Genomic DNA, 16,525 nt, shown 5'->3' on the forward strand with positions numbered 1-16,525 from the left:
GAATCACAGCGGAACACTTTGGGGGTTTCTTCTTCTCAAACCCTAGCCAACCTACAATCCTGGTCTAGAGATCCCACCAGGATCTTCTCTCATTTCCCTCCACTCTCCCTTGATGGGCTCGATCTTTTGTTGGATCGGACAAAATCGGCCTCACACTTGGACCCATGCCCCTTGAAGACTCTGAAAGACTGTAGGCACACGTTTTTGCCGCCTCTTCTTGAAGTGATGAATGGGGCCATGGCTCAAGGCACCTTCCCCTCGGTGTGGAAAAGGGCAATAGTGAAGCCCCTTCTGAAGAAACCCACCCTGGACCCAGAACAGCTTAAGAATTTTAGGCCCATTTCCCTGTTACCTGCCCCCCTTAAAAATGCTCGAATCATACCTGAACGTACATCTATCTGCCTTTATGGATTCCTCTGGGTTCTTAGATGGTTCCCAGCATGGATTCAGAAAGGCCCATAGTACGGAATCTGCACTGACTATGGTTGTGAATAACATCCGTATAAAGGTGGATTCGGGCCAAACCACTGTGCTGGTATCGCTTGACCACACAGCAGCGTTTGACACCCTGTCTCCCTCTACGCTAACATCGCGTCTGAGGGAGGCGGGGGTTGCGGTCTCGGCCTTGAGCCTTCTGCACTCTTTTCTACATCTGAGAGAGCAGAGAGTCGTGCTTGGAGAGTTCCTCTCCCCTGCTAAATCCTTGCAGTATGGGGTGCCACAGTGGTCGGCATTGAGTCCGACCCTATTTAACATCTATGTGGCTCCCCTTGCCAGGCAAGTAAAATCGCAGGGGATGGACGTTCTGTCATACGCCGATGACACGCAAATTATGGTGTCCCTGGCCCACTCTGTTACCACTTCCGCCGTCAACTTTAGGACTTGTATGCAGACAGTGTCGGAGTGGATGATTCAAAACTCCCTAAAGTTGAACGGCGAGAAAACTGAGATCCTGGTCTTTGGTAAATACCAGGATATATGGTCCAGTGAGTGGTGGCCTTCATCTTTGGGAACGTGTCCATCTCCCTCCCAATCGGCCAGAAATCTCGGCGTTATATTTGACACATCTCTGTCCATGACTCTACAGGCCAATCGAACAGTGGCCACTTGCTGGGGAGTTATCAAGATTCTAAAAAGAATCATGCACTATCTCTCTCCCCAAGCACGTAAGCAGACAGTGGTCGCATTAGTGGGTTCCAGGTTGGATTACTGCAACGCTCTCTATGCAGATGCCAACAAGGGACTCACTCAGCGTCTTCAGGTTGTTCACAACGCTGCCGCACATTTTGTTCTAGCCTTACCTAATGCATCCTCCGCTACAATGGCCAGAAATAGCCTGCACTGGCTTCCCATACAACAGAGGATTTCTTTTAAGATCTTGTGCTTGGCCTTTAGAGCTCTTGCGTCTGATTCTTCAAGCCCCCTGGGCTCCATGCTAACCCGACATGTGCCCAGTAGAACCCTCAGATCATCGGAGATAAATCCGCTGGTGGTCCCTAGGATTAGGAAGGTCCGTTGGGGCAGTAGAGCATTTTCTATTGTGGCCCCTAGGTTGTGGAACTCACTCCCATTGGTGATTAAAGCCCAACCTTCCCTGTCTCTTTTTAAAAAAGCGCTCAAAACTTGGTTTTTCTTCAAGGCCTACCTGTAATAGTGCATATTTGCTCCAGCTAGTTTTTTGGTTAGGCGCCTTGATGCCCTTTGGGCTTAGTAGCGCTATATAAATCTATATTCATTCATTCATTCATTCACCCTCCAGAGTTTTGTTCGAGACACTAGATGGAAGGCGGACTTTGAGTCTACGAAAGCGGCGTAAATGGTGCCTCCCTCCAACTAAACTACTCTCCAATATATCAAAATAAACCAGAAAACCTGATATATCGTGCTCACATTAGTACGGAACCCAGCTTGTAATGGGGTCAGTATATCTTTTTCAACAATCCAGTCTTGTATCCTGTTTAGTGCAATTCTAGCTAAGATTTTCTGGATGGCATCTATAAGACTGATGGGTCTATAGTTACCCGGAAGTGAGAGATCTCCTTTTTTGTAAATGGGCAAGATCTCAGCCCCCTTCCAGGTATCGAGAATGGGTGCTCACTTGCTATAGCGTTTGCTAACATGAGTATATAATCCTTCCAGGTAGCCCTGCCATGAAGAAACAGGTTGGCTGGAACACCATCAGGGCCGGGCGCATCGTCACTGGCGACTGCACCCAACGCTTTTTTGACTTCCCCAATGTCACAGCTCAGCACAGTGTCATATTGCGGATTATGTAGGGTTCCTTCTCAGCACCCTCTCTCTCCATCACAAATTGGTTGGAGAAGTGATAAACCCACATTTCCTGGGATACAAGGTTGTGAGGCACATGGGCTTGTCCCCCTCCCCCATTTAACCTGGTGCCAAAAGGACTGGAGGTTCCTCTCTTGACTGGCTTGATAAACATCCAACCATCTCTGCTCGTGCCAGTCCTTTTTTGCCTGATGGAGTGTAAATTTATAATGATGGCGAGCAAGCTTAACTGTGGCATGAGCATTCTGTTTTATGGCAGCCTCAAGAGATTTGTAGGCTACCCTACAATCCTTATTATACCATCTTGACTCATTATCCTTCTGTACGGCATATTAATTGTTTTTAAAGGATCTTATTTTGCCAAACAGTTCCTTGTGGGTCGACGTAATGCTTTTGTATAGGCCAGGCTGTGGTGCAGTGGCTTGTAAGTCACTCAAGGTGTTATAAACTATAGCCTTAATTTCTGTCAGTGCATTTTCATTGTTCAATATTCTATCCCATTTAACACTCCTTGTGCTATTGCAGAGCTGGACTTTGCTTGTAGAACACGAAGTAGGGGGAATTGATGACTGTGTCAAGCCCTTAATGACCATCTTTAGTAGCAGGGGATTATGGTCGCTTTCAGCCCTCTCCCTGACCTCCATATCACGACCGAAGACCAATATTCTAAATGTATTAGTATATAGTCTATCCGGCTTGAGTTTTTCCCATTATTAAAAGTGTTACTACCCTGTTTATCGGAGGGTTTGCGGCCATTTACTGCCCGAAGGCCTTTCTCCATACACAGTGCCTTAAGATGAAGAGCTGCCTCAGACCAACGCTTGGTGGGAGGAAGCTCCAAAGAGGGAACTCTCCACAACCCGTCTTCTTCCTCAGTCAGTTTGAAATCATCTGTATCGAGGGGCTCAAAGGTGGAGTTGAAATCCCCTGCGATGATTAGACCTGGGTTGTCATTCTGTCTCCCCAAAAAGACCTCCAGGATGTCAAGTGTACCAGACTACCTTCCACCGGGAATCCCCTAGCATAGATGTTAACAACTGTTTACGAAGCATTGGGGTTAGCTTGTAAGCCAATGGCCATAATGTCAAGGCTATCAAAGGTATCCTAAACGATATAAGGTTTATATTGACCATGTTTCTTGGAATATACACACATCGTAATGATCAATCAATTCCAACCAATCCTTTGAATTCAGCTTGGTTTTATATATTCCAGGAGATAATAGATGTCGTTACAAGGGTACCTGGGTTTAACGTTTTGAGGCCCCTGGTTTGTTCAATTGGGAAATTTGTCACTCTGTAATTACACAAATTTGTTGATTCTGTCATACTTTGTCAATTTTTAGCCAACGCGATTGGTTCTTCTAAGGGCATTAGTCAGTTGCATTGGTCTAAACCACTTAAGGGGGCAAATCTATTCTCGAGAATTAAGTCCCCACTACCCGATAGGTACTGCACATTATGTGTCAGATTCCCCCTTCCCCCAGTAATGTTAATTTTACTATCCCCTCGTTGGTGCGGCCCAAAAAAGTATACAAAAGGTAGTGCTCCGATTTGAGTGTGTGACTTCTTGGATCCCAATGAAGTTGTTCCACAAGGTATCTTGGCATTGAATAATTATTGAAGTTTAAGATCACACAATCTCCCTCCGTGGTTTTCTGAGTTGATCCTAATCACCCCACTCTTCAGGCAATTATTAGTTGATTAGCTAAAAAGGGCTCTCTAATCCCTCTGTCGTTAAGTTGGTAAGTCAGCCAGTGTAGTGATTTGCTCAGGAGTTGGGCTGTGGATTCATGATGGTCCTTCTTCAAGGGGGGGGGGGGACATTTCCGAAAATCAGAACCAGTGTGGACGAGGCTTTAGGGAGATGTAGAGACTGATGTGCAGTCAGGGGTCAACACAAATCTACACCCAACCCTTTTTGTTGTTTGGGGTAATAAACCCTTATTGGGAGCCTGTCGGGTAGCAGTGGCTGCAGTAGCTGTAGAGCGAGGCTTGAGATTTAATTGTAAGTTACCTTCATTGGGTACCTTTGAGGATACATTGCCTGAGCGGGGACCTGAGCCTGATATAGAGGGAGCTCATGACTGGGGATCTATAGCTACAGTGCACGATGTGCGCAAGAAACCTGTGGGGAAGTAGCTAAACATTTCCACTTACAAGAGCATGCCCCTTTTTTGAGCTGTGATCCTTTATGACCTTCAAAATGCAAGAATTGCTCCTCTACTAATAGCAATTTGTTCATTATTGGGGTTAGGAGTAAGGTGAGCAGAATCTCTAGTCTTCTCCACTGGTCTGGTTCACCACCAGCATTTTTTTTCCAAGTCAAACAAGGAATGAGTATTACTACTATTGACTGCAGAGTTGTGGTCTAAGAACCCGTCATTTCAAATGTTCCGTGGCTTAGCAAATAAGTCATCAAAACTGCAATCATTATTGGCAGACAAAGCCACCTTAGCAAAAAGATCGCACAGATGGATGGTTCTCCAATCATATACTACACTTCGACCGGCGGAATACCTCGGCGCAACATACTCGCCGCACTTAAAACTCAAATTAATGGCATCTAGATCCGGAGTATTGCCAAGCAGAGTGGAGCAACCATTATGGAAATATAGTGGCACCAAATCTTGTGGTTTATGTGGGGAAGCCTGGCAAGATATCATCCATCTAATATGCGTTTGTCCTAATTTAAAAATGCAACGTATGCGATTACTGAAAAAGGCATTTAATGACAGAGGTATACGAACATGTAGAGGGGCAATAATTAAAGGACTTGGCACGACTGACCCTCAGCTGGCTTGCAAAATAATGACATTTTTACTGTATTATGAGACAAATTTTAAATTGGCATAATGAGAAAGACATTGCAGTTGTTTACTAAGATAATGTTTAATTTATAAGTGGGTTTATGCTTTTTAGAAAAAAAAATCATATCATTCTTTTTAAATATTTTATATTGACCATATATTTGTATTATGAAATTGTTATGGTTTTAATTAACCTAAACAATAAAGATATTCAGACTGCAGAGTTCGGGTTTGATACTTGTACGGTGTTTGTGACTGTGGCTTCTGGATCTTTTCGCTTTGTGACTTTCTGCTGAGGTTTAGGCTTAGCCTGTAGAACAGATCCACCCATATTCCTCTTTGCTGAGGGAGTTGGATTAGTGGTTGTGGTTGGCCTAGATTGGTTTTCCCTCAGAGAGGTTTTTGACCTTGTTGAAACCTCATTGGACCCAGAGTCACACAAACTTGATAACACAGGAGGATCAGGAGAAACTGTGTTGTGCACATCCGGCAGCGTCAGAGGGGAAGGCATCGCCAAAGTTGCGCCTCCACACATGAGAGCTGTGTTGAGACCCATCGAGTCCCCACTTGCAACAAAATCAACAGAATCAGCAGTGACTGGCACAGAGCCCAAGACTACTAACGACCCAGCCATATTCGGTTTGATATGAACAGAATATACATGACTTGGGGAGTGGGGGGGTGCTGGGGAATTAACTGAACATAGGTGACCTAATGATGAGCGTTCCTGAATAACAAGGGTATCCATAGACAATCGCCTTTCAGTCAACTGGATTTGGAAGGTTAGAACTGACTCGGCCCTTGTTAAAAAGGCATCCAATGTTCCCGCAATGCCACCCCCTGTTCGTGCACGGGAATCCTTGTATTTGGCCATGATTGAAACACTACCCTTACTTAGCTCAGATCCTCAGAGCCTTACCAAATAGTGGAAAAGATAAATGAAATATGGGACAGTACCTTGAGAACTTAAACCCGGTAATGTCAGCCCAAATGTTAGATGGTGGGCCCAGCCTATTCCTGGTTGTGACGGACCCGTCCTTGGCCACGGGGGTCGAGGCAGCGCTTTATAGCGCAATGGTTATGCCTCCCCCACAGCAGGTGAAGCTGGTAGAGGCAAGGCAATGCACCCTGGGACTACGAGTCCCACCAGTGTGTTGTGACGACGAGGGTCCCACTCACCGACAGATCGATGGGCTGGGATTCAATTGACAGCCCCTAGTCCATGCGGGAATGAAGGCGGCAATTAACAAGCACCGGCACAGAAGGAAATGCTCCAGCGTGCCGCCCTTAAGTTTATAATTCTTTATTTTTTAATATACATGCTTACTAGCTGTGGATGAGGAATTCATGTTCTCTTTAGGAGTCTTGCACTTTTTACACCTAGCAGGCTGGGTGGTACTCCTGGTGCTGATTATTCTGCCCCGGGCTGCTCTGCTCCAAAAATGAACAAATTGCAGCCGATAATCATGCAGCCAGCAGATAGTGACAGTTCCACAAAGCCTCCTATTGACACACACATGACAAGCAGGTCCACGAAGATATGAAGGTCAGGGGGCTTCTTTAATTAAGCGGACCGGGTCTAAACGCCGATACAGACTCTCCAATTCACTCCAACACAGCCCCCGCAGCACCGCACACTTCACTAATACAGGCGCTTGCTTCGTGCTTGGTGCACGTAATGCGGAGAGCGCCCAAAGTCCACAGCAGACGCAAGACCGGGCATCTGAATAGCCAAGCCGAGCCAAGCCGTTGCAGCCGTCTCATCCACAGCTTTTCCCAAAACAGCTCAAAATAGCCGCGGAAGCCGCAAACTGCCTCCTGACGTTCAAGAGAGCCACGCACAGGCGTGCATCCACCCAACGGTCAGCAGCCTCCTTTCCAAAGGTCAGCAGTACAATTACCAGTATCAACTTATTATGTTAATTCTTATCAATTATTTATTTCTCTTTCCTACCTTCTATTCATGGTCTCCATTTCCAATCCACCATTACATTTTTCCATCTTCCTTCACTTTTGTCTATTCTTTTAACAACTTATGTTCTCCTTTCTAGCTTCATGCCCTTTTCATTATTCTTGTTCAATTTTCTTTGCTGATTCCCATCTGCACTATCTTAACTTCTTATTTCGTCTTTTCTGTGAATCACCTTCCAGTCCTTCCATTGCCCCTTCATTCTAACTTTCCTTATCTTATGTTTTCCTTCCATTCATTAAATATCACTTTGCATTCTTTCCTTCATTTGCCCTTCCATCCATCACTCAGTCCTATGTCCAATGTTGTCTGTTTCCTACTTTCTTTGTCTATTTCCATATTCTATCACATGAACTTTTTTATGTTCTGATAATTTCTATGCTAACCTTTTTTAAAAGCTTAAATCATTTCTTCATTCTCCCTTACTTTTGTATATCACTTACTTTGTTTTATGTGTACTTAGGTTCCATCCCGCTTCCTTTTATCTTTCCTTCTTTAACCATTTGCATTCCTTCTGTCCTGCTGCAGCAATGCCTTTGCATCTGACACAATGTTTATATCCATTTTAATAAAGTATCTTCTTTTTGACACTGGATCAAGCCCCTTTGAAGCACAGTCATAGACTGGTATTTTATGCCTGCACTATTGGTAAGTTTCTCGTTCTGACTTACACTGACCTATTAGCCACAGATGATAGTTAAGAAGGGCTGCAAAATAAACTTGTTTCAAGCTCCCATGCTCAATCTGGTAGAGTGGATGCTTCCCCATGCCCCTGCGTTCCACATTTTGAGACTCACTAAGCCACTGTGGGTAACATAAACCCGTCTCATGGGATGAAGGACTGTTATCTATCATAATGCTATGGTGGAGGACATGGCCATTTCCCAAATGCCTGGGCACCAACATGTCAATAAACATCGCACAGAGTCACATACATCCACTTTCGTGTCCATTCCTGAAACATTGAGAAATGTAAATCCTTAAAAAAGAATGTTTGAAAAATGTGTGCCAGAAGCCAGTAACTCCTACATCCATCAGGTGTCATGTAATTGTAAAGATGAGGATTAACAATCTGGTATGCTACGCATACACCCAAAAACATAAAGCATGTTAGATAAGTGTCTAAGAAACATTAACTACACATGGGTATTGTTGACTAATCACAACCTACAAGGCTTTAGAAGTTTGCTGAATTTAAGTAATGGAGGTATCACAGATGCAAATGGCACTGTAGTAATTTGTAAGCTGTTACTAGTTGACAAATATATGGCTTAGATGCTGTTTAATGGCATGTACTCGACTGTGTGCAATGTCACTGTAGAATGCTGGACACTGGACACAATTATTACTAATGAACTTCTCACCCACATCGTGATTAGAGACTAATGTAGCTCTTATTATAGTTTCCAATACCATGGGCGATACCACCATTAAAAAATCTATAGGCACAAATACAGAGGGACTACAAACTTGCACTTAGCCACACCAGGGCCATAGTTGAAAAGTCATTTGGTGCCCTAAAATCACATTTTAGGTGCCTGGACGTATCTGGTTGAAGACTACTGAAGCAAAAGTATCCTGGTATGTTGTATACTACACAACATATGTGTCAGGACTGATACCCCTATGCCTGATGACAATGGGCATCAGGAAAATCCTGAGGGTGGAGGGGGTGAAGAAGAGGAACAGAGGCAACCTGTTAGTAGCAGCAACCCTGAGGAGGGATGCAATAATAAATAATGTTTCTAGTTAATGCCACAACATTTAAAATAATCACTTATGGATATGCGGACATTATTGACTTTATTATGTATGAAAATAAACAATGACTTAACTAATATCTTGTAAGCTTTGTTTCTAAATTTTGAAGGTTGCTATTCTGGCATACTGTAGTTGATCCCCTCAATAGTGTCACACTGAGCTATAATTTAGCAGAGTATATGACACTACCTACAACATAACCTGCTATGATAAAATATTTAGTGCATGCCAACCTCAAAATGCAGATGGAGCACTATTGGGAAATACTATGTGCTTGGTGTGTTGTGCCTTAGGCAGCACCAGGTCCATTATTCATTTGTGTTAATGAGTCAAGATATTCTGCTTCTGGTGCTTAGATGTCTCTGAGGGCATACTGTTCTTCTCACTGGCAACGGTGTGTGAAATCATCTTGGTGTGCTGTATCACACAGAAAATATGTGTGCAGACCAAAGTCACATTGTTACATAACAATGGTGACAAGGATCACCTGGAAGGTGGGGAGTTTGAAGAATGAAACAATAAGGTATCAAGACCAACTGTTGTATCAATATAGTGGAGGGATTGCATCTTACATCAATTTTACACATAATGCCAGGTCTTGCAGGTGATACTAACCCTATACCTCAGACATTTGTCACTGTAACTCTAGGTTGGTAAACGTCTTGAAATACAAATACTGTGAATGACTCATCTTTCCACACTTTACTAACCTCAAATTGCCATACAGCACTCTTCACAAACACTAAAACATAAGTTAGCCATGCAATAACTGAGATAGCTACAGATTTCACTAATGTGTACCTAGGCCAAATAGGCTAACAATGTAATGATGACAATCCGTGGATGCCCTATGCCCATCACCATGAATGTGCAATGGCACTCAAATTTGTAAACCAACGCTATCTTCAGCACAGCACACTTACTGTGTGTCCAAAGCTACAAAACAGCTGATGCAAGTCTTATGAGCAGAGTGCATCAGGAATCTCAACAAGCATGGCCAATACATGCAAGATGACATACAACTAATTACACCCTCAAAGGCAAATGCAATGTATTCAGGAAGTTCAAAAAGGAAATGGAACCACAAAGAAGCTGCATCACCTAGCTTGAAAATGCTGCACAACCAATTGACATATTGATAGGTTAATGGATGCAATCTAGACATTTGCCAGCACTACACCTGTCAACATATCTATATAGTTCCTACGCATGTTAAGGAACACCAATAATAGCATGTACTCCAAGGAAATAATCATGTCACATAGTGTCAACTGTCGCCAGGAATCTGCACAACACTCATGAAAACACAACAATATCATATGGGTGCCCCATCATCCTATGCTACCATCTCTTCACATGTTCATGCACATATGGACCCAAAAACATAGTGGTACACAAACAACTTTTACCACAGCATGCAGGACACAAATCTACATATTTTCACTTGTAATGGGACATGTCTAAGATGTCAAAACTACTTATGGCCACTTTTACTAGAGGATATCGCCAACAGAACGTCACTTTTAGTGATGTTTCGGTAGTGAACCCCTCTTCTCCTGTTGTTCAAAGTGGTATCAAGCCATATAACATGGCTAAATGTTGCCCTGACATTTTAAAACATCTACGTGCTACACCTAGTGTGAAAGGGGGAGTGCAAAAGGTGTTGTAGTGGGTCTTTTTCTGCAACATACTTAGCCTCATGATGAGGCCCCAGGTTTAGTAATCTGAGGTTGTTCCAAAATATGTTATGGCTCTGAAAAGAAGCTTACAAAGGGTGACACGAATTTAAATAATTGCATTTTCCTATTAGTTTTCCCATCAAATGTGTGAAGTATGCGGCTGCACACATTGAAACAGCATATTCCACCTCTGAATTGTTAGGGGTCATCTATGACAAAAGGTCTGAGGCTGGGGTTGAGCAAAATATTGATAATGTTGTGTAGATCCCATATACCCTATACAGGATCTGCGTGTTTGGATAACGAAAACTGTGGGATTGGTGGCAGACTGATTCCCAGCACCCCCACCGGGTATGTTAGCCTGACTGTATCAGATAGCTCACAGTGCCACTAGAATCTCCGCTTATCGGGAGAGAATAGTTTCTGGCAACCTCAGAACTTGACAACCCTGATCCCTTACACAAACCTGACAGGAATCAGGTATCAGGAATCAGGATACTGATATATGTTAATCTCATTCCTTTCAGGAAACATCTAGAAAGCATTCTGAGAGAGACGCACTGTCAAAGAACTTTTCAGAAGAGCGATTCAACCCAAAAAGAGAGACACATTGCACTTCAGATATCATCATCATTGAACAGGAAGACAAACAAAAGACTTCAAAACCTCAATTTTAAAAGGTAGCTGGGATTAAATTCAGATATACCCAGGATACTAAGGACTCTACTGGGCAGTGACGCTGCTGCACAGCTCAGCAGAAGTCACAATAGCTTGCCAGAACCTGATGGATTCTCTGTGGTACTAGCGCTGAGTGAGCAGATCACGGTGGAAACACCTGATACAAGGGTAAGTGTCCAACATCATATATTCAAAATAATGCTCCAAATGGAGGGCAACATATCAAGAAAGGTGAAGGGTCTCTTTTGGGAGAACCTGACCTATGGTTACAATATTCTTTTGCCCGAAAAGGATTGGCCACCTGAGTTAATAATTGATTACCCAATGGGGAAGATGTTATTTTACCTGCTTTCCCCTCCCTCTGCCTCCCATTGGCCACCCCCCTCCCGCCTCCAAGCTGCTCCTCCCTCCCACTTCACCATTTATGGAGGTCGCCGCACTGAAGTGCAACGAAGGCGTGCCAAATGCAAGCCCGTCTGCGTCCGTCCGTGCTTGGAGCGAGCCCAGCACCAGAACCCCTGGACCCTGCACCACCCGCTTCGCCAAACTACACTACGACTCCAACACCCTCCACGCACTCAACACCGGACGAGCCCACCCCTGCTACCAGGCCACGCCGAAATGCACCCATGGACCCTTCACCTGCCGCAACTGCAGCTACACCAGCATCCAGCCCACCAAAACACAGCCAAAGAACCCAACCACCTCCGCTGAATTCTACTCAACACTCGCTCCGCCTGCAAGCACGCCATCGAACTCTGGGACCTCCTAGACTCCACCGCCCCAGACGTCGCCTTCCTGACAGAGACCTGGCTGAATGCCACCTCGGCACCAGACATCGCCATAGCCATCCCACAGGGCTACAAGATCTCCCGCAAAGACTGTGACAATGGAGTAGGAGGGGGAATCGCGATCGTCCACAAAGACTCCATCAGAATCTCAATTAACACTGACGACACCCACGCCACCGCCGAGCACATGCACTTCCAGATTCACACCGACCCCAACACCACCCTCAGGGGAACACTCATCTACAGACCTCCCGGACCCGACCACAGTTCAGCGACACCATCACCGACCTCATCAGCACCCACGCCCCTCACCTCCACGGACTACATTCTCCTCGGGGACCTGAACTTCCACCTCGAGAACAACAACAACGCCAACTCCACCGCCCTGATCGCCAACCTCGCCAACCTCGGACTCAAACAACTTGTGACGACTCCCACCCAAGCCGCCGGACACACCATGGACCCCATCTTCTCCGCAAGCCCCCACATCTCCTTCAACCACACCACGGAACCCCACTGGACCGACCACAGATGTGTCCACTTCACCTTCAGGAAACCCACCACACACCACCGCACCCAACAGCTGCCGCACCGCTGCTGGGGCAAGGTCACTGAGGACCAACTGACAATCACCCTCGCACGGAGACCACCCACCGACCCCATCGACCCAGACACCGCCGCAACCAACCTCACACAGTGGATCAATGACTGCGCCAACACCCTCCCCCCTCTCAAGAACTCCACAACCAACCACACCAACAAGAAAGCCACATGGTTCACCGAAGACCTCCGGACCTCCAAGCACACCTGCCGGAAGATGAGGAAGAAATGGCTCCACGACCGAACACCAGACAGCCACACAGCCCTCAAGAGCGCCACTCGCAGATAACACCAACCCATCAGGACCGCCAAGAGGAACGCCTTCAGGGACCGACTGGACAACAACGCACACAACACCAAAGAGCTCTTCAGCATCGTTGAAGAACTCTCCAACCCCAGCTCCAACATCCCACCATTACAAGACCTGTGCGACTCCCTGGTCACCTTCTTTCACCGCAAGATCACTGACATACACAAAAGCTTCAACTCCGACCCCCCCGCACCCACCACCAAGTCCACCACCACTACGAATACCACCCACACCAACGGCCTGACCACCTGGTCCAGCATCAGCGACGAAGACACCATCAAAACCATGAATTCCATCGACTCCGGATCCCCATCGGACCCCTGCCCTCATCACGTCTTCAACAAGGCCAGCACTACCATCGCGCCCCACCTCCGGAAAACCATCAACTGCTCCTTTGAGACAGCCACCTACCCGGAAAGTTGGAAATATGCCGAGATCAACGCCCTTCTGAAGAAACCCAAGGCGGACCCCAAGGACCTCAAGAACGTCCGGCCCATCTCCCTGCTCCCATTCCCGGCAAAAGTAACAGAGAAGATCGTCAACAAACAGCTAACCCGCTACCTTGAAGACAACGGTATCCTGGACCCCTCCCAATCCGGCTTTCGCAGCAACCACACCACCGAGACCGCCCTCATCGCCGCCACTGACGACATCAGGACCCTGATGGACAAATGAGAGACAGCCTCCCTCATCCTCCTGGACCTATCAGCAGCCTTCGACACAGTCTGCCACCGAACCCTATCAACATGCCTCCAGGACGCCGGCATTCAAGAGAAGGCCCTGGCCTGGGGCACATCCTTCCTCTCCGGAAGAACCCAGAGCATCCGCCTCCTGCCCTTTTGCTCAAAAACCACCGAGATCATCTGCGGCGTTGCACAGGGATCCTCCCTCAGCCCAACGCTGTTCAATACCTAAATGGCTCCTCTCGCCCACAACATAACCTCAACATCATCTCCTAAGCCGACGACACCCAGCTGATAATATCCCTCACCGAAGACCCCCACACCGCCAAAGCTAACCTTCACAGAGGAATGAGGGCCATAGCCAACTGGATGAAGAACAGCAGACTAAAGCTGAACTCAGACTAGACGGAGGTCCTCATCCTCGGACCCGCCCCATCGGCCTGGTGGCCCACTTCACTAGGAACAGTCCCGGAACCCACGGACCACGCACACAACCTGGGGATCATCCTCGACTCCACCCTCTCCATGACCAGGCAAGTCAACGCCGTCTCCGCATCCTGCTTCAACACCCTCCGAATGCTCCGCAGAATCTTCAAATGGATCCCCATCGACACGAGAAAGACCGTCACCCAGGCCTGATCCAGCGGCCTATAGGAAATATGTCATAAGCTACGCTACCCAACTTCACTATATACACAATTAATCAAAAATCAGTCATAAGGCCCATAAACCAATATGACATATTTTGACCAACTGAATCATGTGACTTAATAAACCTATTCACAAATTATATACATTTATATACAACCGCCGTAAAATAATTCATTATTTTTCACAAAATCCTACAAGTTAATTAAGCCACAATGGCGATAAGATCTTGCTAATGGTAACCTAAACTCATGAAATAACAAGGCCAGCTTGTTTTCCAAAGTAAGATTTTTATTAGCTATTTAATTAAAAATTGTATTAGAAATCTTTATTAAAGCATTTTTATTTGAATCATTGTAAATGGTTATGACAATTTTATAAAATTCAAAATATTATTGCAAAATGGAAAATATCAGTTTGGCATTTTCAAAACCTAAGTCCCTATCTATACTAGCTATTTTTAAGAATAAAAGAGTAAAGTCTTTGAAGGCTCTTACGTGCTCCAAGGAAAGTTCATCTGCACGATACCCTCATCAAAGGTCTGCAAGAAGAGCAGCACTCCTCTTCCACGGGGAAGAGTTTTTATACCTTACTGCACTAAGCTAATCTAAGCAAAAGTATAACTTTTCTGCTGAATTCGGAGTCCCATTGGTTGAAAAGTGACACCATCATGTCATTCCACTTTATAGAACATCAGTTCCGTCACTTTCTTAGAGTCCATTGTCTCTAGTTTTCGAACAACGAGGCTTCCTCCAGTTTGCAACATTTAACCAAAGTAATGTCATTTGCTTCCTCGGATATGAAATTGTCTCACGTTCCTTTGCTGTTTCCTGGCCTTGGCCGTGCTTGACTATGGAACAGTTAGCTCATCGCTTTTCACAACAAATTGTTTCAGCAACAGGAATTTCTTTTTTATGGACTCTCTTTTGCTACGAGCAGAATTTTACCAAACACGAATGCACTAGGCCCAAAACCACTTTTCGTGAACTATTATATAAACAAACACAAGAAAATAATTAATGTGAGAAATATAATTCGTTCTGTTGCCACCCACCATAGCTAATGATTAACCCATTAGTCTAAAATTACCTAGCTGAAATGCACAATTAAAGCAGCATGTATATTTACCATTCTTCTTTCAGTCCAACAGGATTCTTAATGCACCTGTAAAGAGTAAAGTGACACCACATAGACAAGAAAGCAAAATAAGCACATGCCAGTATTTAAAACAGCTGCTATTAGTTATGACACAACAGTAGACAAGATTAATTTATTATTTTCCACGTACATGAGAATGCAACAGAGAGCACATTTATGAGCACACATGTTAGTAACCCTCGTGTATATTTGTGAGTGTAACTTTAAACTAGGTTGAATTAATACACATACACAGCACAAATTGTTAGCCTATTTAATTTTTGTTATGGAAGTGTGACTTCACGAGTTGAAATGAAAACATTTCTGAATCTCGCTCCATCACGCCCCTCATCTGGTGATTTACAAATCGCCACACCACACCCAAAATTTTGAATTTTTTTTATCTAAAAGAATATGATTCGATTTCACTGTGTTAGTATTTCTAAAGTTTTGTTTCAGCAAATTCTTTGCAACTGTCATATTGAGCTCTGCGTAACTCCTCTAGCTCTATCTCCCTCTCCTGTTCCTTTCTGATTTTGTAAATTCTTCTCTTTTCCCTCATGTGCTTCTTTCTCTTGTGTAACATGCAACTAATCTTTGTCAAAACTATTACAAAAATTATCACAAACAAAGGTGTTAGAATTTTGCCAAGAACTGAACCACCAATTTCTTGAAACCAGGTTTTGATAGCTTGAAATCTTTTTGAAAGACGTTCTGAAAAATCGTCTTCTTCTAAGGGAACTATCTTTGAATGCATCTCTGTGATGTTCTTGATATACATTTCAATATTCCTACTCTCGTCTGGGATATAGGTACAGCAGTGCTGGACATGTAGAATGCCACAGACTCCTCCCTCTTTTGCTAGGAGTATGTCCAGGGCATGGCGATTTTGCATACCCATTGATCTAATCGCAATGACCTCGGTATCCACTAATTGGAAACCACCTGCTGTGTCAGTGGACAATCTGTCAACAATTGTGGACAATTTTCTGATTCGTCCTGCATTCAGAGTTATACTTACTAAAGGTATCACTGCCTCAAAAATGTCTCCCAAAATTTCTGAGAAACTTTCCCTTTTGTATCTATTTACATGATTACTGATTTCAAATGAACCTTCTGCATTTCTGGCAACATGGAAAATTTTTGGAAAAACAAGACCAACATAACATGT

The sequence above is a fragment of the Lissotriton helveticus genome, chromosome 2_1 (genome assembly GCF_964261635.1).
Source record: "Lissotriton helveticus chromosome 2_1, aLisHel1.1, whole genome shotgun sequence".
NCBI lineage: Eukaryota > Metazoa > Chordata > Amphibia > Caudata > Salamandridae > Lissotriton > Lissotriton helveticus.